This window comes from Halichoeres trimaculatus, unplaced genomic scaffold (genome assembly GCF_033239565.1).
Source record: "Halichoeres trimaculatus isolate MK-OKI-2021-1 unplaced genomic scaffold, fHalTri1.1 fHalTri1_scaffold_3, whole genome shotgun sequence".
NCBI lineage: Eukaryota > Metazoa > Chordata > Actinopteri > Labriformes > Labridae > Halichoeres > Halichoeres trimaculatus.
The window spans coordinates 41,621,573-41,648,239 of record NW_027437181.1 but is presented as its reverse complement, the minus strand read 5'-3'; the positions used below and the strand labels follow the sequence as shown (position 1 = coordinate 41,648,239).

General features: G+C 42.0%; 1 protein-coding gene across 1 annotated transcript in view; it reads left to right on the top strand.

Annotated features, from left to right (window-relative positions):
• The window catches only part of ccdc102a (coiled-coil domain containing 102A), a 93,387-nt gene that overhangs the window by 30,008 nt on the left and 36,712 nt on the right, over positions 1-26,667 (top strand). The gene's annotated exons all lie outside the window — the stretch shown is intronic.

Here is a 26,667-nt window from a genome sequence, read left to right as displayed (position 1 = left end):
GGGTAACTATGGTTCTGTGAATTCCTGGATGACTGCCAGTCATTCAGGTCACTTGGAACTTTTCATTGCGAGAAGATTCTGAGAGACCGGAAGTAGGCTACCATGTGGTATTTATAGAGGTGTGGTCAGGTAGCCTACATGTCACTCACGTGACTTTGTTTACATTAGATCTCGACCTGCACGGAGTGCGAGAAGACACATTCACTTTGTTTACTGCCACTGGCAGTCATCCAGGAATGAAACAGAACCATAGTTACCCCTGTAACTTCCGTTAAATACTCTTACGAAATTAAAGTTTCTTGCTTTTGATATGGTGTACTCACTTTATTGTCCAATTTATCATAATTACATCAATGAAAAAATGGAAAAAAAATCAAAATAATTTTGACAATATCGTTTATCTGCAATAATATTTTGGAAAATTATCGTCTAGCAAAATTTGTTATCGTGACAGGCCTAACTGCAACAAAGGATAGAGAGGAGATTTCCGAATGAGATGAAGTACTGTATTGCTTTGATTGTATAACTTATTGTCACTCCACAATACCTCCCTAAAGTGACATGTCTGCAAAGAGGAGGGGGGCTGGGAGCACTTTCTGCATCTGTTGTGGTTGTGAAATTATTTTTCCTGACTGCACTGACTGTCCACTATAAAATGTGTGCTCAGACCTGTGTGTGCTCCTGTTTGTGTGTCTGTGCATGCATCGGGGTGGAACTCTGCTGTGCGCTGAGAGCAGAGGAGAAAATAAAATCGACTTGACTCTGAACCCCCGAATATAACATTAATGGAAACAGTCACCATTGTGTTATGAGCTGCACTATGATAAGGCACTGTGCTGTTATAAACAGCAGCCTGCCTTGTTTAACATTGTTTTTATCAATATTTTATCAGAATTTTCAAATAAAATGTTCTTCCTGATCAAACAAAATTTTCTCATCCATTGGTCTGTTTTCCCTAAATCTGTCTTGGAAAAAGGGGAACATTTTATATTTAGATTTATATGATATAGCAGACATGCTACTTTTACTGTAAATCTATAAACACAGGAAACATAATCCTGCTCAGCAGACCAACCATAGGGCCTGTGGTCTGCATCATTTTGACGTGTAGTGGCATTTGAATTAGGTTGAGATTCACATCAAGCTACAGCTTGTACATCAGAAAAGAGCTATGCAGATCTTTGATGGGGCCATTGCTTCAATTTGACAGAATTACAAAGCAGGCTTTAGTCTCCTATCACTCATATTCCTCCTCCATCAGCTGGCATGGCCTCTCTGCTCTCTTTGCTCTCTCTGGGTCCTGCTGAAGAAGTGATGGCAATGAGATAAAGCATCAGCAGCCTGTGCTGAGCTGGACACTGGCACAGAGACCGACTCGCACACAGAGACCGCGTGACGTCTCTATTGGCGTGTGATTAACCTTGGACTATCACAGGGTTTGATAGATAGATATGGAAAACTAACAAACAAAAAACATTATTGGCCCTCTTTCTTTAAACGCCTGGTTTCTTGGTGCAGAGTGGTCTAACCTATCCCTGTGAAGGGCTTCAGGTCAAGGTAAGAGACGTCAAACTTTTAACCCAAGTGTCACACAACAAAAGATAAACTTCAGAATAAATCGTACACATTGTAGAGCACAAAGGTCACTGTTTGAAACGTATTACACTGCGGCCTCATTAGTGTAACTCTTTGCAGATCTGGAACCAGATCCTGGTGAGTCATCGTGCTGCGCTGCACAGATGACTTCTTCAGACGAAGCAAAGAAAGTTGGCCAGGATCCAGGGATTTAAGAGTGCTGTAAAGGGGTCAGACTAACTGCTGCCAAGTCACTACAGAACCACAGCATGCATCCTTCATAAGCATTATTATAACCTAACGTACTAACAAAGTATACTGTAGAGGGATATTCTTTGAATCCTGACAGACACTCTCCTCTATATCATGACTGAAATATATATAAATATAATTCCTACATTGAGTTACCTGACAGAGTACTTGGTTAGCTTTCCAGGCTTACCTGACTAACAAATGCTCATTAAAAAAAGGGGTGTTCTGCTTTTACGGTATTCTAAACATGGGTAAAAAAAAATGACAAAACTGGATTTTCAAACCTCTATAGAGCAAGAGAGGAATTTCTAAAAAAGTGTATACACTTTTTTAGAAATCCCTCTCTTGCTCTATCAGAAGCATTTTGATGAGCAATCATTTCTAGAAAATAGCACCAGATCTTAAGTAGATCTCCATCAGACCTGCTGAAATGATGAGGTCATCACAGAGGGATCCCCCAACTGGTTCACCGTATATTGAAGGAGCAGACCTCAAACACCGAGGACTATCTAAAGCTACGCCCCAACCAGCTTTCAGAGGGCTGGCCAATCAGAGGGAAGGGGTCTGTAGAGCAGGGTTCCTTAAAGAGACAGCAGCTAAAATGAAGTGTTTAAGACAGAGGCTGAAATGAGAGTGTAAATGTAAAGATACTACAGGGGTACCAGAGGGACAGGATAAAAATAAAACTCTCAAAGGTTTGTTAAAAATTTGATAAACCTTGCTGCCTCTGCAGTTGGTTTTTAGATCAGCACGGGAAGGTGGAGGTGAATAGCGTACCTGTTGCATTATCTGCTTAATTGACAGTATGCTACCCCAAAGTTCCATAATTAAGTGCCACTGTACAGGTGAAAAGTTTTTTTTTTATAATGAATATGTGTTGGTTTATGCTAGCCTGATGCTAGCTAGCAGTCCCCCAACAAAGATTTTAGATGACTGACAAGAGAGTTCACTCTGTTCATTCTGCTACAGAACAAATACGCCCAGGTGCTGAGAGCGATGGGTGAACCTTCTTGACATCCAGCCAGTTTAGAGGCAAGAGACAGGAACAAATACACATGCACATGGTGATATATTGAGGCTGGCAAAATTATTGAGTTCATATCATTTATCCTTTTTATTTTTCATGCCATTAATTTTCTTTGACCAGAGTTTTTAGAAAACATTGTTTTGGTGACATGGTTTCATGTGGACGACAGGACTAGATGTATGAAAATATATGCGTTTTCCCAGATATCGTGTGGCCATGGTCCGAGTGTTATCAGACAGGGTGGATTACAAACAGTGAACTGGATTGGCTTATTTCCCATAGAGTATGAAAATGAACACATAACATACAAGAACATGGTCAAAAATACTACAAGAGTGGGTCTTTAATGAAACATGTCTGTCCCTGAACACATCCCTGAACATTTAATAATTCAAACTCTCCAATCCAAAAGATCCCCTTTTTACATTTTTTTTAAAAATCTAATTTTCAGCCATACATCAGGCTAAAATATTCAATAAAAAACAGATATGTTGGCCTTGCCTCTTAAAAATGGAGACTTCCCACTTGTCTTTGTCATGGATGAGAATGAATTAAGTATTCGTGTTATTTGGACTAATCAAACAAAACTAATTCTGTGTCTCTCCATCTTCCTGAATCTGTGCTGTCCTCTGTTTTTGAGTCTTCCTAAACCATATGTAAGATGCAGATATCTACAGCATGTGACAGACGATGAGGCGCCAAGAGTTTAATTGTGAGATGTTTCAGCAATTCTCTGCTCAGTGACTTTAGGGGCTCTAATTTTGTGGCGCAGCACAGGGGGCGAAGCCTGGCGCACAGTGTTATTTTTGTGTGGCACACCGCTGTGCGCTGCCAACTTGGTAGACCGTCTGCGCAGAGATGGATGTGACGGCGCACCAGGGGGAGTTGATGGTGCACCAGGGGGAGGTGTCAGCAGATTCATGTTGGCGCAGTGACAATTTTGTGCCAAAAACAGTGCAGAAAGTGCGCTGAAAGCTCGCCAGCTCCAACCTGGTCTATTCTCGGCACTAAGCGGAGCACACCCTGCGCAGCTGTAATTTGGTGACAGGCGCACGTGGGCTCATGTCAACAAAGCCTCAGACACAGGTTTCTAGAGTGTCAGGCACATTTTAATGCAATAAACAATCACAGCAATCACTATTTAATGTAACTGTCTGAACCAGCATATACATTTGTATCTATATTAACTGTCCCGTCACATCTGATGTCAGATTAAAGCCGTTTGTCATAATGTAAAGTTAACCTGACGGCAGCTTGAAGTTTGATGCACGTCTTACAATTAAACAATAAACACCAAAAAAAGTCGCTAAATTTGTCACTAGTTGCTTTTCTCTAATTTTGTTGCTGGGGGGTCCAGAAAGTCGCTAAAAATAGCAACAAAATCGCTTAGTTGGCAACACTGCGTGGACGCGCTCCTCTGCGCCTCTCTGCGCCTTGACTGCGCCTCTCTTAGCACTGCAGGAAACTTGCAAAGTGCGTCGGTCACGCCCTGTCCGCGTGGCGAAGGCCGGCACAGGGCAGGTGCGCCTGTGCTTGCGCCTGTTCTATGTTCTACAAAATTAGAGCCCAAAGTGTTATCAAAATGTTGTGTGGAGGCAGCGGTGAGGGGATGGAGATCCGGTGAGACCTGATCAGCTGGTCTCTGATGTGGTGTTCTCAGAAGTGAAGTTTGGACTCATCACGTCTTTCATAGCTCTGTTCTCGCTGAAGTGTCTGTGATAGTTTTCCTCTGATTGTCCGGCTGAGCTCATTTCTCCTGATTGGCCGAGGGTGTTTCTTGTAGCAGACTGTTTACAGAAATAGAAGTCTTCCTGTGAAGGGGCTCTGTTATTTCAGTTGAGGCTGAGGGAGAGAAAAACTCTCTGCTTTGATGTTGGAAATCTCCTCCTGGCTCTGTTTCAAGAACTCCCGGCTCTGAGAGGAAGAGGTTTGATGTGGAGGTTTGGAGCCAGAGCTGAAATAATGAAGCTTGCATTAAAGCTGGGAAATTGTACCGTCAGCCATTTTAGAGTAATGAGACAGATTCCAGAGGCTTTGTTCTTCAAATCAGAAGAAGAAATGTTTCTCCACTTAAACTCTGTGATGGTGACACAGGAGATGACACATTCATCTCTGTACCTCTAATCTCTGTTGAAGTTGTGATCTGACTCAGGGAACATGAAGGCTCTGACAGTGAGTTTCAGTCTCTTACACGTCTAACGGTCCTTGACACGCTGTGTGGTCATTGTTTCACTAACTTAATGGACTGCTTCAAAGCCTTTTTGTTCAGACCACAGGATGTTTTCATGTTTTACCATGTTTGGTACTAGAGAAGTTTTCCTTTTATTCCCATGTTGCTTTGAATATTTCTCCAGCACCATGTTAGTCCTGACAGCTTTAACTTTACCCAGAACACAAAACACATCCTGATCCAAAAGCAGCTGGAAACAGGAGGACGTTGTGACAGAGTTGGCCCCAGCTGAAAGACAGCTTGTAAGTACAACATGCTGGAAATCTGTGGCTGTCGGGTCAGTCCAAGTGTGTTGAAATATCCAGATTCCCAGGATGACATTTCTCATGTCCAGAACAGCAACTAGCTGAAGTACTGGAAGAACTTGGGCTGTCGGGGAAGTTGTCCAGTTCAGAAATAAAGCATGGTTTTATCTTGACATAAACTCAGAATAAAACGAGTTACATTCAGGGTTTGAGGGCCTAAGTAATGAATCTGAATGAACATCTCTGGGTCAGTATCACTTTAAAGTGCCTTAAGCCCAGTTTCCTCTAAGCAGTTTGGTTTGTCTTGGTACAGACATTTTGTGGCGTTTTCTTTGACTAAAACCAGTCCAGGTTACCAACCCGTACAGTCCCATTATAACCTCGTTTTTCACCAAGCAATCCAGTTTGGATCACTACAGTTTGGTATGGGTTGGATCAGTAAGGCCTGATCCTGTTTATGTTTCCAAAAACAGGGGGCCAGCCGTGCCCCCTCTTGGTAGGCGGCTTGTAAGCTGGATGCCAATAGTGGGATGTACGGGTCTGTGGGAACCTGGATCAGTTTTAGTCAAGGGACAGGCCACAAAATGCATGGCGTTTGGAGATGAACCAAACTGAACTGCTTGGTGAAAACAGAATTTTGTTTGTCTTAAGTGGAGGCTGAAACAGTGGCTAGTTGTGGAGTACCTATTTACACTTATATTTTATAATTTTGGTCATATTATATGAGTAGTTGGACATTAACAAGCTTGACGTGTCCATCTTGTCATGGTGAAATATCAGGTGATATAAAAACCTTATTTATTTGTTAAACAGTTCACAGTCAGCTTGCTAACTGTCATGTTGCTCAGTGAAGTTCCACAGTGTGCTCATTAAACGCTCACATAAGTCAAAAATGTCCGCCCTGTCGGTAAGCCTCTGTCATTTCAATGCATTCACTCTACGGTGGAATTGTCCATGACAGGGTGGATGTATTTTTCTGTATGCATGAACATTGTCTGCTTGCAGTTGGTGTATAACACACAGATGGGTTTGACCATCATGCATTTCTAACATCATAACATCTACTTCATACAATGAAAAGAAATGGGGAAGTCTCAAAGGCACCTTATGGTGATACTGGCTACTCTATGATGATTTTTCTCTGCTCATTTTCAGGTACAGAACCCTCCCAAAAAGTCATGTTTAATGTTTTATAGTTGTCCAGTATGGCGGGGGGAGTTGACTCATTTTCACCCCTTAGTCATTTTTAACTGTGGAGACCCTTGAGACAGTTTCCCTGGAACGATCATCTTTTGTAAATATTTTCAGGTCCCAGAAACGTAAAAAAAAAAAAATAAAAGGTCTACTTACAGGATTCCAACAGGACGTGAGATAGGCATTTTCAAGGGGTCCTTTAAACGTCTCCTCCAAAAGGGGCTCATCCAGTCAGCGTAAAACTGTATACACAAGTTGAAGAGACCTTAATAATGAAAAGTTTTATAAACATTTATTTTTTGTCATCCTGGGTGGCTCCGACTGGCCCTCAAATGTCGCTATTCTCCATTTAGTCCCTTTTTGTCCTCAGCCATTCATGCTTCAATCTGGCCAAAATGCATTGTACATAGAGGGGGTCCATCAATTAGTAATGTTTGATCACAGTCACAGCGTCCCCTGGTGGCAGGAAATTTTAATGCAGCAAATCTAAAAGTAATATCTCCAAGATGACTAGACAGATTTACAGTTGACAGCCAAACATTTTGACACTGAGCCGATGGAAACTATCAGCGCTGTCTGCTGGAGGACTTTCTAAAAAGCATAGACCTCCATTTTTTCTTTATCTTTATCTATTATTATGACAAGTGACCGCAGAAACTTTACAACCACCTTCTGACAAGAGCTGGCACTTTTTATTGTCTAACATTAAATACTAACTCATCCATACACTCAAGTCCTAAGAGAGTATTATATAATGATCTAGAAAAGTGACAAATGGAAACACAATTTTTGTCCTTTTCTTAGTACCGCCTCTGAGCTCACCACTGGGTATACTCTTCTTTATTTACAGAGCGATGTTCTGCTGATGAACTTTAAATCTGACATGAACATTCTAAATTTACAAATCTATCCATGGAAAAAGTCTGGACTTCCTTTTCTCCCCTTTGAATCTTGAAGGATGGAATTCACAGACCTGGCTTTGTGACTTTTTGGCAACTTGTTGTTAAACTGATTTGATGAGCCGGAACAATCCACAAGCCAGTTTTTAATCATATAACTTAATTAGCCTGAATGTTTTTAAACCCGTGGTGAAAAGTCTGGAATCCTGACTTTCTATGTGCAACTGTTGGCTAACTTTTCTTTTCTTCTGATGTTTTTCTTTTCTTTTATTATTTATTTTACTTTATACTGTTTTGATTGGTCAGGAAAAAGGAGGAAAAAGTCTGTAATTGGAGATCCTTGTGTCTGTATTTCAACAGAATGCTCTTCGGAAGTGTGGGGCTCTTCCTCTGGTGGGATTTTGTTGAATACTTCTGTGCAGTTTTTCCTTTCTTTATGAGAAAGTTGATTGTTGATTTCCCTCTTTGCACTTAAGTATTCATTGTTTTCACATGACATCACACACTTATGGAACGGCCCCCTGTAGGGCAAAAAAAGCCCCCCTACTCTTAGGTGTTCTGTATTACAGGGGAATTACTGGGCTCAACGGTCAACTCGTGTTTAAAACTTAAAAAAAAAGCTAACGAGTATTTGTTCTAGGGATCAAAACTGTGAGATACTCTTCTGCTCCTGGGCCCTGTTCTACAAAGCAGGATTACTGCCTAGTGAGGTAGCTTTGAGGATAGGTTCTGGATTCCCTGTTCTACTACACGGGATCACTTCTCAGCGAGGCGAGTCTCCATGGCAACATACGCTGAACGGCTAACCTGCTCCAAGGCAGGTTAGGTTCCAGATTAAACTCGCAGACTATAAAAACCCCGCCCACTGACCAATGAGCCCTCACGAAAAAATGGCTTGTCCGTTTTAGAAGATCCTGTAGACATCAGAGCTCGCATTGTCCGAGGAGCACTCCGGCGCGCGAGAGTTTTCAGGGACCGCACCGACACACTCTCTTTTTCGGATGACCACCTTTATGAAAGGTACCGGTTTTCCAGGGAGGGGTTGGTAGTACATGACACTTTCTACAGGTAGTTAAAGGGAATGAAGAACTCTCATTGCCATAATAAGATCTTCAATGCCAACACTTCTGTTCAATGACAATATTTTATTGCCTGTATTAAAATTGTGACAGGAATTCATGTAGGACTCATGTGGGCTACATATCACACAGAAAATAAATTCATCCAAGAAATAAATTAGGTATGGTGCATGTTACAGTAAAAGTGCATGGTGAACAGTGCTATTTCAGGATGATAATGGCACAAAAGATTTTTTTTGCACTACACCACTACACTTACGCATTTAGACTGTCAGTAATTTTCTGCCAGCACACCTTCTGTGCTTTAGCAGTGGCGACGGTGTTGCTAACGTTAATTACATGTTTCACCTCGCCTTACTTCCTCATGATCACCTCCTGCTCCTCCTGTGTGAAGTATGCGCTCCTTCTCTCTCCGCCTGCTTTGACGCTCCAGACTGCTCCATGTTCGCGATTGGTCAGATGCAGTGGGCTCCGCCTTATATGCGTGCACACGCTCATTGCCTAGCTGGATCCACCTATGAGGTTGATAACCAGCATCGTAAAACCGTGTAGCGAGACCGCCGGCTACCGCGCTCAGTTCAGCGAGGTAGCTCCAAGGCTACCTCGCTAGACTGAACTTGCTTTGTAGAACAGGGCCCTGGTGAGGGACCAAAAGAGTTGACCTGTGGCCAAGCCACGCCCCTCCACTCACTCAGACAACCAACGAACATTAAGTCACAGGTGCTATAGCAGGTGTCACAGTAGGAAACATTTCAAAGGATGCTGTTAAAGACTGATGGAGACAGAAAGATCACAGATCATCTTTCAGTCACCTAAAGGCTCTAAAGTCCACATTGGATGGATACATATCATTTTATTGTTGAGAAGGTGGTTAAAAAGCTTCAGGTACAGACTAAATGTACAGCTCTCAGAGCAAACCTGATAGAGGATCAGAACTGGTCAGGACAAAACTATAACCTCATTTTTACCAGATTTACCAAGAGTGGGTCTGTTAGTTTGGAGCTACAGTATTTACACTGAATTATTCAGCACAATATTTGACAACCTTTGTTAGCTCGGCTATAACAGATAAGCTAATGAAGCTAAGCTCCAGATGCTAACATTAGCTTAACTAGAGCCCTTTGGACAACAGCTAACAATGATGTATGATCACTGAAGAACAAAAACTAGAACACAACAGGCCAATGAACTCCCAACAAGCAAAGAGACATGATGAACAATTCAGCTAGGAGCTAAAGTTAGGCTAACTTTACCTAACGTCAGAGAAAATCCCAAGTGTCCATCAGACTGCTTCTGCTTCATTTGATTGTCTCAGAGCTGATGTTTGTCTGCTGCACAGCGTTACTCAAAGAAGACACTTCCTCTCTTCAGATGTGTCTCAGGAAAAGCTGAAAAATTCACGCCGCCACCCAGACTCTCAGGATACCTTGTGTCAAAGTTGCATGTACACCATGAGCACTGTTTGACCATTTTTAAACTTAAGATCTCAGAAAAACTCATAAGAATGAATGAAAACCGACTTTCAGCATTGCATTTTAATGAAAGTACGAGCAGAGAATGTCCGATATGGGAATAGCTATATGAACTGTGATTGGCTTATTGCTTTTGAGGGCAGGACTTGGCCATAGGCCAATAAAAATAACCAAAATGCACAAGTTTTTGAGCAGAGACATGTTAACTTGTCCTCCTCTTGACATGGTTGGTTCTGTCCATCTACATAAATATAACATCTCCATCTTAGATTTGTTGATGAAGAACTTCTCTCCATCCGTCAAACTGTTGTTTTATTGACCAGCAAACTTTGGAAGAAGAAAGAACAGTCAAAACACTAAGATGTTTGTTGTTACGATGGCATGAAGGCAAGTGAAGGACTCCATAAGATTGACAGAAACATCACCAGATTTAAGGTTTGGAAAAGATATTTCTTATTCCTAAGCGGATAAAAAAGCGTCCCAGGATTTCAGTGTGTGAGTCACAAGTGCCCAAAACTTTCAGTTTCTCTTCAAATCTCATTTTTACAGTGGATGACAGATATGATGGAGATATTTGTCAGCTTGAAGAGATAAAAAACAAACAGGTTTCTGCTGTAGACCACTGTTATCCAGAGCTCTATTTACTACCCTCCAGGCTTTGATCACACGACCGAAAACTCTGAATTCCAAGCAACTGTTAAAAAAAATGAGTCTCTGTCTTCACCCACTGGTGATTGTTGAAAATCTGATTTGAAGGAATAAAAAGAGGTGTTGTCTCACAGAGAGTTTTCTCTTTCATCAGAGTCATTTCAGGATCAGTCCTCTGGGTTTGATGAACTTCTGCATTTCGTGTCAATCAGTCCAGAAGTTGCTGAAATATTTCCGTCCTGGCACAGAGCACGGGGAGTGAAACCACAAACCTCAAACAGTGCATCACTGCCGCGCCTTTTACTGGACCTTGGCCTCTACAGAGCTGCACTCGGATGGTCATACAAAGAATTACATCCCCCGCTTCATGTTTCATCTGCACTGATGAAATCAGCAGCTCTTAGGCCCAGCAGGGAGCAAGAAAGAGAGACTCGTTAAACAGACTTCCACTCAATACAAGCAGCTGCTGTCAACCCTTAATCTAAAGGCAGGTCAGATAAATCTGAAGGGAGTCCATTAGAGTCTGATCAGTCCTGGGATCTTTAGGGGTTTGTGCTCTTGGAGAATCTTCTTTGTGTGACAAACTGAAGAAATAAAAATGGTTCCCAGCGCTTATCGTGACAAACAAATGGAGCCTGGAAGTCATTCCCACTTTCTTCACTCTGTGCCTGAGCTCAGAAGGCCCAGCCAACCCTGCTGGGTACACAACTTTTGGAGGAGACATGCTCTGACTCACTGCTGTCTCTCTCTCTGTCTCTAACACACACACACACTCACACACACACGTCAGAGAGCAGCAGGGGAAACCCCTCCTAACGCCTTGCTGTTGTATCTTTTTATGGTTCGACATAAATCACTGATGTGAACTTACACCTCGTCCTCTTAGGGTGGGGTGTGTCTTTGTGTTAGCTGTGACCCCTGGGCTCACACCCTGGCTGTCGCTTTTTTCAGTGAGTCAACCTGACATGTGCTGGGACTCAGAAAAAGGAGGAGAGAGGATGGGGGTGTGGCTAAAGTGGAATTTAAATTGATGAGCTGAAGTTGAACATTACTCAGATTATGGGCTGTAGAGCATATGGTCACTGAGGACAGATGTTCTGTCAAAGACTTTATGATCCCTGAGGCTCAACCCCTTGACTGGCGGGACGCTTTATGGTCCCTGTGATGACGGAGGCTGAGGTTCATGTGGAGGATCGGATGAGAGAGGCAGACAACAGGTGGTTAAGGAGAGGAAAGGGAGGATGTTGGGTGAAAGGGTTCAGAAAAAGAGACCAAACGATGATGTGTGGTCTGCCAGCAGGTCATCTCCACACACTTCACACAAAAGCAGGTCCAGATGATACTCCAGCATCATCATTGACCAAGACCCAACACCAAGATAGGACAAGATTATCTCCTATCCTACTTTATACCAGGCTTTCTAACTCATCACCTGACTGTGTGAAACTTGATCCTGATTGGTCAAAAAAACCCTTAACCCTGACCCACACGAGCAGAGCCAGAGAAAGCTAGCTGACACACGTTATTTCAAATCAATCCAAGAACAAAGTTCAGTTCATCCCCGTAGGCTGGAGGGTGAAGAAAGGCTTGACCTCCCATACTGCTTTTAGAGACTGAAGGTATGACGAGCAGGCTGCATGCTGGGAGCTCAGTGATCAGGAGGGGTAATAGAGCACTATGAGCTCTTTAAGACAGGGTGGTTTATCCATTAAGAGCTTTGAAAGTCAGAAAAGAATTTTAACTTCTTACACTGGAGAGATGTGCACTCTCCTGGTCCTGGTCAGTGCCCGAGCTGCAGTTGTACGGTCAGGTTTTCCTGTATCGCACTGAGACTGTGTCTGTTTCCAGCAGAAACAAATTTCTGCTTATCCAGGTCCTTACATCTTTGAGGCGTGCTTCAAGTTTAGACAAGTGGCTGGTTTCTTCAGGCTTTATTGACAAGTTCAGCTGAGGATCATCTGTATAACAGTGTAACTTTATGGAGTGTTTCCTCATAATAGTGCCAAGAGAGAGTATATACAGTACAAGATGAAAAGAACTGGTCTGAACACTGAACCTTGAAGAGCTCAATAACACATCCTGTTGTGCACAGAGGATTTATGTTCACATGTGTGAACTGAGATTGATCAGATATGATTTAAGCCAAGCTAAAGTGTTTTCTATAGTGCTGAGTACATGCCCTAATCTCTGCAGGAGGATGTGATCATTTGTAGCATTGAAAGCAGCATAAAGACCGGGAAACATGGGCACAGAGAGGAGACCACTGTCCAAGGCCAAAAGTAGATCGTTGGTTACTTTCAACAGCACAGTCTAAGTGCTATGGTGGGCTCTGAACCCAGACTGAGGCCCCGTTTACACGGAGACTCCCGCAACGATTCTTCCTTTGCGTTTTCAAAAGCCACCCGCGTTTACATGAGGACGGCGTGAAAACGATCCGCGTTCATACGACTCCAGGAGGAGAAGTCTCCTCTTCTGTTCTTTCTTTTTCTGCCGTTTTGTTGTGTGAGACGGTCGGGAATCCAACCATAACGCGCATTACCGCCACCTACTGGCTCAACTGGAAATGTGGCTGAGCGCGGAGCCTTCACCTGAAACTGCGAGTGCGCATGCGGTGACGTCAGCGTTTCACCCTGAGACGCTCCGCTCTGTGTTTACACGAAGCTGGATGGAGGAGCGGATTCAGATCTTTCCACTCTGGGGAGCGTTTTCAAAAGTTTGCGTTTTCACTGAAAACGCAACGTGGTCTCGTCTAAACGGAAGGCCAAAACGCAACGAAATGTTTGCGGAATCGACCGTTTTCGGCGTCGTGTAAACGGGGCCTGAGAGTCCTCAAAAATACTGTTTCTATGTTGGAACTCACAAAGCTGACTGGTGACAACTTTTCTTACCTCACTGCCTCACCACCTAAAGGATGTGCTGGTGTCAGATGGCACACCCTGGGAGGTCCTGTAGTTCCTGTAGGTCTGTGTTTTGACAGGTCAGGTCTGTTTGGAGGCTGATGGTGATGATGATGTGGCTGATTGGTGTTTGTCTTAGCCCTGATGAAGCTTTGTGGTTTCTCCTCCATGGAGATGCTGTGGGGAGTTTTTTCAAAGCACACATGACAAGAGGAATGCAGAAAACTAACGTCTCTCTTAGGGTATGTGAATATTGTTTGGAGACCTTGTGTGCTAAGTAATAAATCTCGAAACAGATCAAACAAATCCTGGGAGGATCTTCTCAGTTATTAATGTTGCTCTTCCTTTTAGTTTGGTTTCTGTCGAGAGGCAAAGTAAACACAGATGAAGTCATCATGCTTGAGAAAAACTGAATTTTACCATTTAATGCACAAATTTATGAGTCAAAAAAAGTCAAATGAGGTTTAAGCTTTAGTGCTCCACTCTTGCTGATGACCCAGCCCATCCAGCCAATACAGGGAGATGAAAATGCCCTTACTGGCTCTTCTCCACTGGAACCACTGTGCCCCATCCATCAGCGTAATGATCAACTGATCAAAAATAAACTCTGGTTTGATTTCTCTGCCTGAAACATCCGTCAGTAAGCTGGCAGAGGATGGGAGAGGGGAGCTGGTGAGAGAAATGGTGACACAGAGTTGATGTATGAAATAGAAAAGTGTTTTGTTTGTGTTTGTTGTGTCTCAGCGAGGTCTTTGCTAATAATAACAAGCTTGTGTTCATTTATCTGACACTATAAACATCATCTCAGACAGAGGACCTTTTGTCAGAGACATCAGCTAATGGTAGGCTTTGCTTAATGGAGAATAAATGAAACACTCTGTAGTTTTGACTGGTCATACTTCAGTGTGTGTTTATTATTACATGTCATATTCCAGCTGTATCGCTCTATAATGTTCAAGCACATCACAGAATATCTTTGGCTTGCTCCTGCTGTGATAGATTTCTTATGATAAGATCTTTCTTTGGACAAATCTTTGGGGACATCTAAGCGGTTTGTCTCAGGGTCTGATTCACAAAGCAAAGTACTCTGATGACTTTCACGTGTAGAAATATCTACCAAGTCCTGCAGCTCTGTGCAGTCTGCTCCAGTTTTCACCTGACTGTGACTGAAATGAGCTGTTGGCATCTCCACCCTGTGCTGCCCAGAGCTGAGCTGTGAGCTCTCATCCTGTTGGAAATAAAGTCCATCCACTGACACAATGAGCCTGATGTAGAGAGGAAGTCTTTACCCAGTACAGATGGGAGGGTTCACAAAATGCATGTTTGGAGTTTTCTGTTCGGTTCGGTGTACATTGTTGTTGTTTTTAACACCCCAGCATATCATATATCCTAATAATCCACCGTTAAAAGATTATTTTTGATCCATTGTGTCATGTATGGTCATAAATAACCTGAAAAGATGACACAGTTTGACATATGATACGTCATTAAAGCTGGGTGAAACATTGCTAGTTAAAAACATACCAACTCCTCAGTAAGGAAAGTCTCTATTGGCTGTCCCAGAAGTCACTAAAAGTCACTAAGTGATGTCATTGCCTCAATTGCATATTATGCTATTTGCTTGTAATAGATATGGAGGCTGTAGAAGAGAAGAATAACATAGGAGAGACGAAGAGCAGGTAAAGAAAACCCCACTGTAAATGTATTAAGAACTCATGGCAGTACATGATGCTCATTGAGAAGAGTAAGATGAAAACATGCTTTCACATCAGAGTCTACAAACTTGAATAAAAATCACTAGATTTGTTGCTAGTATTTTTTTTTTTTAAGTCACCATAGGGGTCTAAAAAGTCACTAAATATAGTAACAAAGTTGCTGTGCAACAATCAGTTGCCGCTTTATCGACAGCTTTCCTGATGCTATAATCAGAGCTCACACTAAGGGGCCGTTTACATGACAACAGTTCTAGGACAGGATGCGACAGTATTGTTGGGTTCCAGCGTTTTAGCCAACCTTAACCTCAAACTTTTAAAAATGGCCCTAGTGGATTTTTTCTGGAAAGCTGCTGCCACCATTGCCTTGTAAACAGCATTTACAGCAGCGTTTCCAGCAAGAACGCTGATGCTACGCTCCACTTCCCACATGCATATGTAATGGTACAACAGTACCGTTGTTAGATTGTCATGGACGTCCATGTTGAGCTTGTGCTGCTCAATCTGATGAATCTGTGACTGTCTTTAACAAAATGAGCATCTATTGCTCCATAACTGCTCTTAGCATTCACCAACACACCAGATGATCGGCCCAACTCTACTTCAGAGGAGATCTACCAAAAGCTGCTTCTGGACAAGACAGTTAGAGCGCCACCTACAGGCCTGGCATACTTACTACAGTGTTTTCAGTCCCTCAGGGTTTCTGTGTAAATGCAGATTTTTTTCTCTGCATCTTGTTTTGAGGTGAAACGTTGTCGTGTATCCCTAGCTCTAACTTTCTGAACCTGTTAGCACCAGTGTTGCTAACTGTTAGCTGTAATCAGGCACATGTGACTGGAAAAGGGCCTGAGACGATATTAGCAGTTTTTGAAGCATATAACCCTTTTTTGTGTTTTGTAAACAATGACTTTTGGTTTTTATGAATTCTATTCTTTGGTGAATCAGGTCCAGAGTTTCTCCACCTGTTGACGTTTACTGAGTTTTGCACAGTTTGTCTCTCTGAGCTCCATTGACTTAAACCTCTGATTTGTTCTGGTTGAGCTGTAAATGTTTTCTGCCATCCTTAGCTTCATGTCTAAAATATTGAAAATATCATTGAAGACTATGATGAATAAGACAAAAGCTGAACGTGTTCAGTTTGTCGTAGAGTCAGGTACAGTCTGGTTTTGTAAACCAGGGGTGGGCACAGTTTACCTCTAAAATAAACACGGTTACTGCACGTAGAGGGATGGCAGTAACCAGAGAGGCCGCCGCCACATAGCTCAGGTGTGTGTGTAGAAACCAGAAACCAAAGCTGTGCTGGAAGCTTACACACACACACACACACACACACACACACACACACACACACACACACACACACACACACACACACACACACAAATCTTGTCCTCAGGTAATGAAAAGAGAGTGTTCCAGTGCGTGTCAGCGCAGGTCTTCACTGAATGACAACATTGGACACATTCCTACAGCAATACACAGCTGACAGCGATCAGTCCTGTCAGCTACATGACCAACACACACTCTCCACACTCCTCCCTTCACCCTGTGCTCCTCCAGTGATGAATGGACTGTAAATCATGAGTGTGTGAAAGAAAGAGAGAGTGTGTGTCTAATGGGGCAGAAGGCAGGCAGAGTCCTGGCAGTAAATAATGCAGTGAGAGTGTGTGTGTGTGTGTGTGTGTGTGTGTGTGTTTGAGTGAGTGTGTGTTTAAAGGGGTTCAATGGAAGCCTCTTCAGTGCCATCTGTTGTGTAGACAAACACGCACTCACACACACAGACACACACAGTGCTCCCCAACCCATTCTGTTTCTGTTAGTTACCAAAACGAGTATTTACTTCAATTTTTCTAAGATCCTCTTAAAATGAAAACTCTTGATGGTATTGGTGTGAACATTGACGTGTCCCCAGTTTGTATCAGTCATGATAAAGTCATGTAGCTGTAAAGGAGCTGTGTTACAGTCAGCCTCCCCAATCTAAATACAGTGTTGAGTCTGTATTTGGATTGTGTCTTTTTATGTGTTTGTGCGTCTTTTTTGGAGTATTCTCTTTTTAAAATTTGATCTGTTTGTGTTTGTACTGACCAACAAGTAGAAACTCCCTAATACTGAGTCACCTATTTTTTCAGAATGTGTTGTTACTTTCAGTCAGACTGAGAGGAGATGAGGTGCTGTGCAGCTGCATAAGGTGGAGGACTCGCTGCAGCTGCTCTGGGTTTGACTCTGGCCCCAGTCTTTTACTGCACATCATGTCCCCACGGATTTCCTATCCCTCTTTATACGTCCTGTCAAACAAATTTAAATGCCAAAACACTCAAAGCTGAAGGAAGGAGAAGAAAACATCCTGTATTGTAATAAAAGTCAGCAGAGTTTCAGACAGCAGAGTTTCAGACAGCAGTACTAACGCTGAGAGAAAAGCAGGTCATACTGTTGGAAAAGCTTCAGCATTAAACGTATTAAAATGTATGAATTACTTGTTTCCTGTGAGCTGCTGGTCAGGTTTAACTCTCAAGGAGCTTTAGTGCCACCAGGGTGTTAAAAAGGTTTGGTGTCTCAGCAGGGGTGTATTTAGTGGTTTGGGGCCCAAGGCAAACCCAGTCAATGGGGCCCTCCATGTCCTTGTAACTCATCTTCCTCAGAGCTAGACTGGCCTTCCCTGGGTCCACTGTCTCTTTCCCCGAATCAAGGCATGAGACAGTGCTAATCTTGTTCATGGTAACTTAAGGCAACTAAAAGCATTTCCTCAAGTTCTGTACTTTAGTTTGATTTTGAAAAAAGTGAATACATAATTTAGTCCACTTTGTCCTGCATTTGAAATCTTTTATGGTCAATTGACAGCTCATTTGTCCCACAGTGGGGAATTTACAGAGTAACAGTAACAAACAAGAAAGCATGAAGTTAAAAACATTACAATAGGTTAATATCGAAAAAAAATAGTTTAGTAAAGAAAAATATGTAAATATCAAGCACAACAGAAAACTGGAAAATATCTACTGAAAGAGGTGATATTTACAGTGTCCATACTTTTTTGTACTATTATTTTAAAGTTAATGTATTTTTATTTGACCCCCTGTCCAGTGAGTTCTGTTTCCACAAAAGAGATTTTCTACAATAATGTTTATCACCAACTCAAAAAGTTTGATTTTGAGAAAATGACCCTATTTCCTGGGCTAGATAAAGTCCTTAAAATCCTAAAAGTCTGATATGTTTATCTCAGATCTCAGAGCAACATTGATTTTATTCCCGACTTGGTTGAAAATAAGAAAAAAATGGGGAAAAAAGTGTTTTTTACCACTTTCTTCCTGAATCAAATTTTCAGATGTGTTGTAACATGGAATAGCCCATTGAATAAGAAGGGAGGGGGAGTACCCAAAACCATCAAAGATTAAGCCTTTTGATGGATTTTGAAGCATGTGAAGTAAGATTTAGAAAAAAGAAATGCTTTCAGTTGAAGAGAACTTCATGAATCAGTTTTTAAGAGATGCTTTGGGGGCCCCTGGGAATCTTGGGGCCCCAGGCAACTGCCTGTGTTTGCCTAATTGTAGCTACGCCCCTGTGTCTCAGTCAGTTTAATAGACTAGTAATGTATACATCTCAACAGTTTAAAAGTTTTATTTGGAGAGCTGTCACATGCTCACATCAACATCAGAGACTCCCAGAGGGACCTATGGTTACTACCTATAATGGCACATCAAAGCCCTATTTCCAATGAGTAGTCCAGTATGGATCAGCACTGTTTGGTACAGGTTGGATAGTAAAACCTGATCCTGTTTGCGTTTCCTAACCGTGCCCTTCTTGGTAGGCGGCCGTGTATGCCAGGTGCTGAGAGCCGCATCAGCTATGTAATAGCGTGTCAGCATAGCAGCAAGACACAGTGTACCCCACTAATAAATCCAACCAAGAAGGAAAAACAGACCCAGTTTTGTTTCCAGAGCAGTTTCACGCTGTTTGGTGATGACATTTTCCTAATTGAAAGAAAGTTCTCTTCAGGAAGTTGACTGGAGATTTAGGCCCCGTTTACACGGAGACCCCCGCAAAAATTCTTCCTTTGCGTTTCCAAAAGCCACCCGCGTTTACATGAGGACGGCGTGAAAACGACTCCAGGAGGACAAGTCTCTTCTTCTGTTCTTTCTTTTTCTGCCGTTTTGTTGTGTGAGACGGTCGGCAATCCAACCATACCATACCACCGCCACCTACTGGACCGGAATGGCTCAACTGGAAATGTGGCTGCGCACAGAGCCTTCACCTGAAACTGCGAGTGCACCCTGAAACGCTCCGCTCTGTGTTCACACGAGGCTGGATGGAGGAGCGGATTCAAATCTTTCCACTCTGGGAGCGTTTTCAAAAGTTTGCATTTTCACTGAAAACGCAACGTGGTCTCATCTAAACGGAAGGCCAAAACGCAACGAAATGTTTGCGGAATTGACCGTTTTCGGCGTCATGTAAACGGGGCCTTAAACACAGCAGGGTTATGTGTTGTTCTTTGTTACCACTGTCACACTGGAAGTGACCATTCTTTCCAACAATCAACAAACTAATGTGTTTCTAGCTCCACTGGTTTTAGTCAAAGGAAATGCCATAAGCATTGTACAATTCAAACTGGACCATTTGGTGGAAATTGGGCTTTCAATTAGACCTGAGACTGACAGGTAGAGGAGAGAGGGACACAGGAGCTCAGAGTGTCAGTCTTAGTCTGAAGCAGCATAACCAAGACCTGGTCCAGACCTGATCCAGCTCTAGCTCTAAGATTCATCAGGAAGGAAAGTTTCAGGCCTACTCTTAAAGAAGACAAGGTGTCAGCCTTCTGGACCCTGACTGATGGATGATTGTTAATAATTTGTCACTCTGCGTTACTCCTCCCAAACACATGAGGACAGCATACTCTTTGTGATTGTCAGATCTTCTGTTTCCAGTCGTGCTACATTTTCTGCTTTTCCACACTGAAGCTGATACATGTTGCTGTTTATTTTACAGTAGGTATTTCAAGGAAGGAGAGAGAGGAGGACATGAAATGTACAGCTGATTTGTGTGATTTCAGAAATGTTGAAAATATTGGAAACTGCTCAGGGGAACAGTCACAGGGCTAGCAGTCTGTGTTGTTTCCTTGTGTAAGTTACATTTAGGAGTCAGTGCATGTCAGGCTACATGCGTGGGCTTCTGCAAAAAAACCCAAAAAACCTTTGATGGCTCATGCTCATGCGTTGTTTGCTCTGAGCTGTTTGACAGAAGCTCACATAAAGAAGATTTCCCTTGTGTGTCACTGCTCATTGGACTCTTCTGGGTTTGATTCTGAAAAACGTGTTTTCACCACTATCATAATTTTTTTTTTCATAGTAGTAAAAGTAGTGGTTTCCTGTTTCGGAGTCACCCAGCTGACGTCTTCCTCTCCCTTTCTGGAGGAGAACAATCTGAGAGAGATCCAGATCAGCAGGATTGGTTACAGTGGGATTGAGACATGTCAGCTTCTGGGGGTAGAGTTAAAGAAACACTAAGCAGCTTTTCTCCCTGGGCACTCTTTGTGTACCTCTCTGTTTAGAAATCTTTGATTCATGTGTTGCCAGTGAGCTGTGGCTGCTGTTTTCTTCTCTTTGTTTACGCCTCAGTCCCACAAAAAACAGAAACCAAAAACAAAACGTTATGAGAGTTTGAAGCCAAGAATGGTTTACAGCCCGAGCTAACAAAAACACTCATCCCAAACAATGCTCTATAAAAAAGTTTGACATAAAATCCTCTCTGAAGAACTTTACCAAGACTCAGAGACGCATCTTGTTTCGTCAAAGAGTGTGTGAGTGTGTGAGGATTATTTTGTCTGAGTGTTTAATACTGCAGCACACTATGGGCAGACATTCAGAGTAGACAGACACTGACTCCAGACATGAATTTATCTCTCACCAGAGTTTATCGTTATTACTATTATTATTATTGTTATTGTATAATAATAACAATAATAATAATAATAAGGGCGCTGGGCAACGATTAAAACTTTTAATTGTAATTAATCGCATGATTTCCCTGATTAATCGTAATTAATTGCATCGTAAATTCAAAATCTAATAATGAATTCAAAAGCAGTGTAAAGTGCACTTTTATTGGAATGTTCTGCCATATGAATGAAAGTGCCATAACATCTGTCATGCAAACACTAAATCAGTACTTGTTATACAGTAATAGTTAAATCACATATTTAGTGCAAATCAAATTTACAAAATGTAAATACAAAATTAAAGCTTATTGCCACTGTCAGCGCATTAAAGTGATACTCCAGGATGGAACAAGTTGGGTCCTATCACAAGGTTTAGGGCAGAAATGACCCCTACAGCAGTGTTTTTATGCAGCAGAAGCCCAGAGCGCTCACACCAAACACCCCCTCCCTGCTCCTCTGTTGGTTTCCTCTGCACTCAGACGGGGCCATATTTTACTTGACCAAAAACACAAATAAACGGACTCCCACCGAAAAAATCTGATATCGGTCTGCATTCACGCTTTATTTAGAGAATTTTCAGCGCGTTGCTTTCACACAAAAACACTGCTAAATAAGGCTCTAGTTCTCATCGTGTCTCTTCGTTCTGGCAAACTACCTGTGTTTGTTTCTATCTGGCACGCCGTGCGCGCGGACTGATACACTAAGCGGCGATGCACTAAGTTCCGTGGCGTTGCCCCTCTTCTCCATGCTTGTTTTGGTTACTCATCATGTTTTTCCGCCAATTTCACTTTTGGTTCCGCCGCGGTCAGCAACAGACATTTACAAAATAAAAGCATGTGAGCAACATGCACATAGTGCGATAAAATATTCAACGGCGTTAATAGATTGATGGGTTAACACGAAAATAACGCATTAACTTGCCCAGCACTAATGATAATAATAATAATAATAATAATAATAATAATAATAATAATAATAATAATAATAATAATAATAATTTGTACCTGAATTCCTCTCTGTTGTAAACTTAATAATAATGATGATAAAAATATTATTATTATTATTATTGTTGTTATTATTGTGATTATTATTATGTGATGATAATGATCACAACAACAACAACTATAATAATGATAATAACAGTAATAATAACAATAATATTTTTATCATTATTATTAAGTTTACAACAGAGAGGAATTCAGGTACAAAAACATGCAAAAAAGCATATAAACCAAACAACTCATGGAAGTGAGCTGAGTTGTTTGGAGCCTTGAGCTTGTCACAGTTATGAAGTCAGCTAGTCTAGTTTGACATTTACCTATTAGTATTTCTACTAGAGCCCAACTGATTAATCGGTCGGGCCGATTAATCGGGCCGATTATGCCTGTCACCAATTTATCAACATTGGCCAAAATGTAGCCGATTATAAAAATTTTTGCTCCACAGAGATTCTGTCCTTCCTGCTCCTGCGTGTCTGTGTGTTGGGCTGTACACTGCCTGAGTGCCCGCCCCCTCCGACCACGATTATCTAATGTAAGACTATGGAATGACATTTTAACATTGTGTTAGTTGCTTTTTTGTGAGGTAAACAGAGATAAATGCTACTGTTAATTCACACATCCACCATTATCTAATGTAAGATACAGCGTTTTAATGATGTGTAAGTTGCTCATTGTGTGTTTACAGTTTTTATTTTTTTTCTACTTTCTGTGTTTACAGTTTGACTTCTTAATTTATTATTGTGTTTACAGCTTTTTCTTATTTATCATTGGTTTACAGTATACATCCTGTGTATATCAATGAATTTATTATATATATCAGCCGATATATCGGACATCGGTCAATATATCGGATATCAGCTTTTTTTTTGCCCCCAGTATCAATATTGGCATCAGCCCCAAAAATCCCATATCGGTCGGGCTCTAATTTCTACATTTGGAATTTTGCTCACAAAGAGAAATTGTGATATGTTTCTGTGATGGCAGTTTTTTTTTTTAACACTGCATTATATTGATATACGCTAAATGCTAGCATACACTGTAGTTTATATGTTAGCACCAAACCTGCCAACACTCCTGTTTTCTGTGAGAGTCTCTCGTTTTCTAAGCCTCTGTCCCACTGAACTCGTGATCTGAATTTCTCCAGATTTTCTATCAAATTTCCTCATTGATACTTTAACAGACTGGATAATGAGAATTTTACTGTTTAGATTAGTTATTTTCTGTTTGGGAATTACAAGGGTCTGTGAATGCATCACCTGTGATCAGCAGTTCCTCAAGCTTTGTCACAGTCTAATGTTGTTAGCTATGGTTACCACCAAACCAGCACAATGTTTTCTTTGTTGGTTTTGGTACATTAATAGATGTGTAACATGCTAAATGTATTGAACAGGAGAGAAAGAGCTGAATTGATCGTGTTCAGACTTAAGTATCTTAGAAGGGAAGACGCAGCATTCAATAAGTAAAGCATGAGGTGCAGCCAACACAAATGCCTTGATCCCCAAATAAAAACAAAGATAGACACACCTGTCCTGATTTGATTCTCAGGACTGGTACTATGGGAACAGAAACAGATCCAGCCCCTCCTTTAAACATGCTGCTGTCTAAAGCCCAGTCCAGTTTGGTGACAGACGTCAGGGAGGCAGACTTCATTCTTTAGGCTCCATAAGCCCCCTGCTGTAGATTTTAAACCTGCTTCATTTCTTTTCCTCATGCTTCCTCTCCACTTTTTCCCAGAGCTCCAGATTTCCTTGGCACCTCCCCTCTGCTTCCCCCTGAGGGAGGAGGGGGGGGGCCACAGGGAGGAAACAGGAAGAGGCTGATCTTTTCTTGGCCCAGACTGGTTGAGGTCAGTTTTCATCACAGCTCTCGATTTTTAGATCCAAACCCAAAACTAGCTCTGAGAGTGGAGGTAAGATCAGTCCACGGACCTCTGAGGGCGATCTCAACAAGCTTCATCCTGACAAATCAGGGACAAACAAAGGGTCAAAGTGTGTACTGACTCTAGAAATATATGAGTTTCATGTTTTGAATTGAACTAATCAAATGAATAAAACTGGGACCTCTTTTTGTCGTGTTTGATGTGCTAAGGTCAAAAGAGGCTCTTGAGAAAAATCACAGCAAAAAATCCCACACTGAATATGTGTTTACCCTACAAAATGTGCAGAACCACAACGTGTTGAATCCATCATAATAACATTATATTTATACCTGTCTCTACCTAATTGTGCACTAGGACATGGTTTGGGTAGAGATGATGCTCTTTACTTTGACCACAGTCCACTACTCTCTGTCCTCGGCCTCACCTGAGAGGAATATGGTGGTAACCTGCTCTTATGAAGGCCAGCATGCTCAGGCAGCGGCTGCTCAGGACTCCACCTTATTTCCTGTCGTAACAGAGCTGTCAGATGCTCGACTGTTGACTTCAATATTGAACTATTTTTGTATTAGTACACAAACTTAATTCATCTCCTTCTGAGTCATGCCTGTTTGTCTTTGAGCTGATGTGTTCTCTGTTACTCTCTGGGCTCTGAGTGCTCTGGCTGAGAGGTGAGCTATCGGACAGTCTGACCAGGTGAGGAGATAACACACTGTAGAGTGTGGGATCTGTGCAATCATGATGCTCAGCTAAAAGTCATTCTACATTGTCCTCTTGACTTAGCTTAAACATCTTATTAATTCATTCAACTGCCCACTGAAACACACAACCGGCCGCTTCGTGCACACTGCTAACCTCCCTGATTTCATTCAGTGGCTTGATGATGATGATGATAATACTGTGATTTGATTGGTTTGAGGCCAAAGACAGGGTGGCTTCCTTTGACACAGTCTTGGCCAATCACAGGTGAGCAGTGTCACGACCCCAGCCTCATCTGATTGGTTGATCATTTTTGTTTTTTTTCACCAAAGGATGCCAACTCTGCTTGGCTTCCTTGCAGGCAACAGTGTGCAATATTGTATTTTCACCATTCATTCACAGAACAACATTTAGGAGGGTGCTGTTTTACACATCGTAAAATGCTCAATAAGTAGAGGAGAGAAATAAGGAAGAGATGACAGTGACGAAACACAGAAGAATTATTGAAACTGTTAAAAAGGAGTATTTTCATTAATACACAGCTGCAGTCTGAAAAAGAGAGGAAGCATGGCTTCCCTTGGCCTCCGGGAGAAAACGCCACTGACCATTAAGTACCGGTACCGATCGCTAGGCACTGGGCATCTGTATCGTATCATTTCAAATGTGAAAGGTACCCATCCCTAGTCTATGGTGAATCTTTGACATTCACATTGTAAGTCTGTAACCCTTCACTGACACTAAATCACTAAATGTCCTTATCAACAAGGTGATTCTTAATTTCCTCTCCTCTTAATCATGTAAATAAACACTCCTGTACACCACGGGTCTTGGTGCTACTGTTTTGGTGACAGGTTGGTGTAAGTTGCTCTGCTTCTCGTGGTTTTGTCCGTTTCTCCAGTCCCTCCTGTCCGCTGACAAGCTCCTCCATCATTTTTCGCTGGATCCTAACCAGATTAGTTGGTTGACTTTTTACCAAACACGTCAGTGTGAGAGTTAACGGTCTCCTCTCCCACCAGCTCTCCTCTAGGTTACTGCTTATCATATCGTACTCTGTAGAGTCCGATATTGATATCAGATATGGGGCCGATATCAGCAGAAAAACAAGTATCGGTATCGTATCGGAATGCATCTAAAATCTCAGATATAAGCAGTTTCTGTTACCCATTGGTTGATAATAAATGGGTCAGTTTTTGCCCATACCTACTGTTGCTGACTACTGTTCTTTGTTTGAATAATATCACTTAATCAAGCCTTTTCTAACATGACAGACATACTACAGAATAAGTAATAAAAGTATGTATGTTTAATGCTGATATCGTATCGGATTAATATCAGTATTGGCCAATACTCAATGCTGCAGTATCGGTATCGTATCGGAAGTGAAAATGTAATATCGGGACATCCCTAGTACTCTGTACCTTGGTGTGATGAGTCTTTTCTAGGGATACGTGATACTGGGTTTTGATCGAGTCCAAAAGCCTGATCCTGTTTGCGTTTCCACAGCCAACTGTGCCCTTCTTGGTAGGCAGCTTGTAAGCCAGATGCCCTGCTAATAAATCCAACGAAGAAGAAAAATGTTGCACAGTAAACAAAGTGCAACGATGGAAGACATCCAGAGATAAGTCTTCTTTGTGATTAGCATTTGGCTCTTTGTTACAAAAAACAATAATGTGTTGTTCTTTATTACTGCTGTTGCACAGGAAGTGATGATTCTTTCGACCAGTCAACAGACTGCAGTGTTTCTCGCTCCACAAAGGGGAAAAAAATCCTGATTTATTCTCCCTGCTGATATTGTCATTGTGTACCTTGTCTTTTGCGTATTCCTGCTGCACCACTGATTTCCCTTCACGGGACAGAGGTTCTGTTCAAAAAGCTTCAGTCTTTGCTCTGTAACCCAGTCTCTGGTCTGCATGGTGTTGGTGTTTCTGAGAAGTGTGT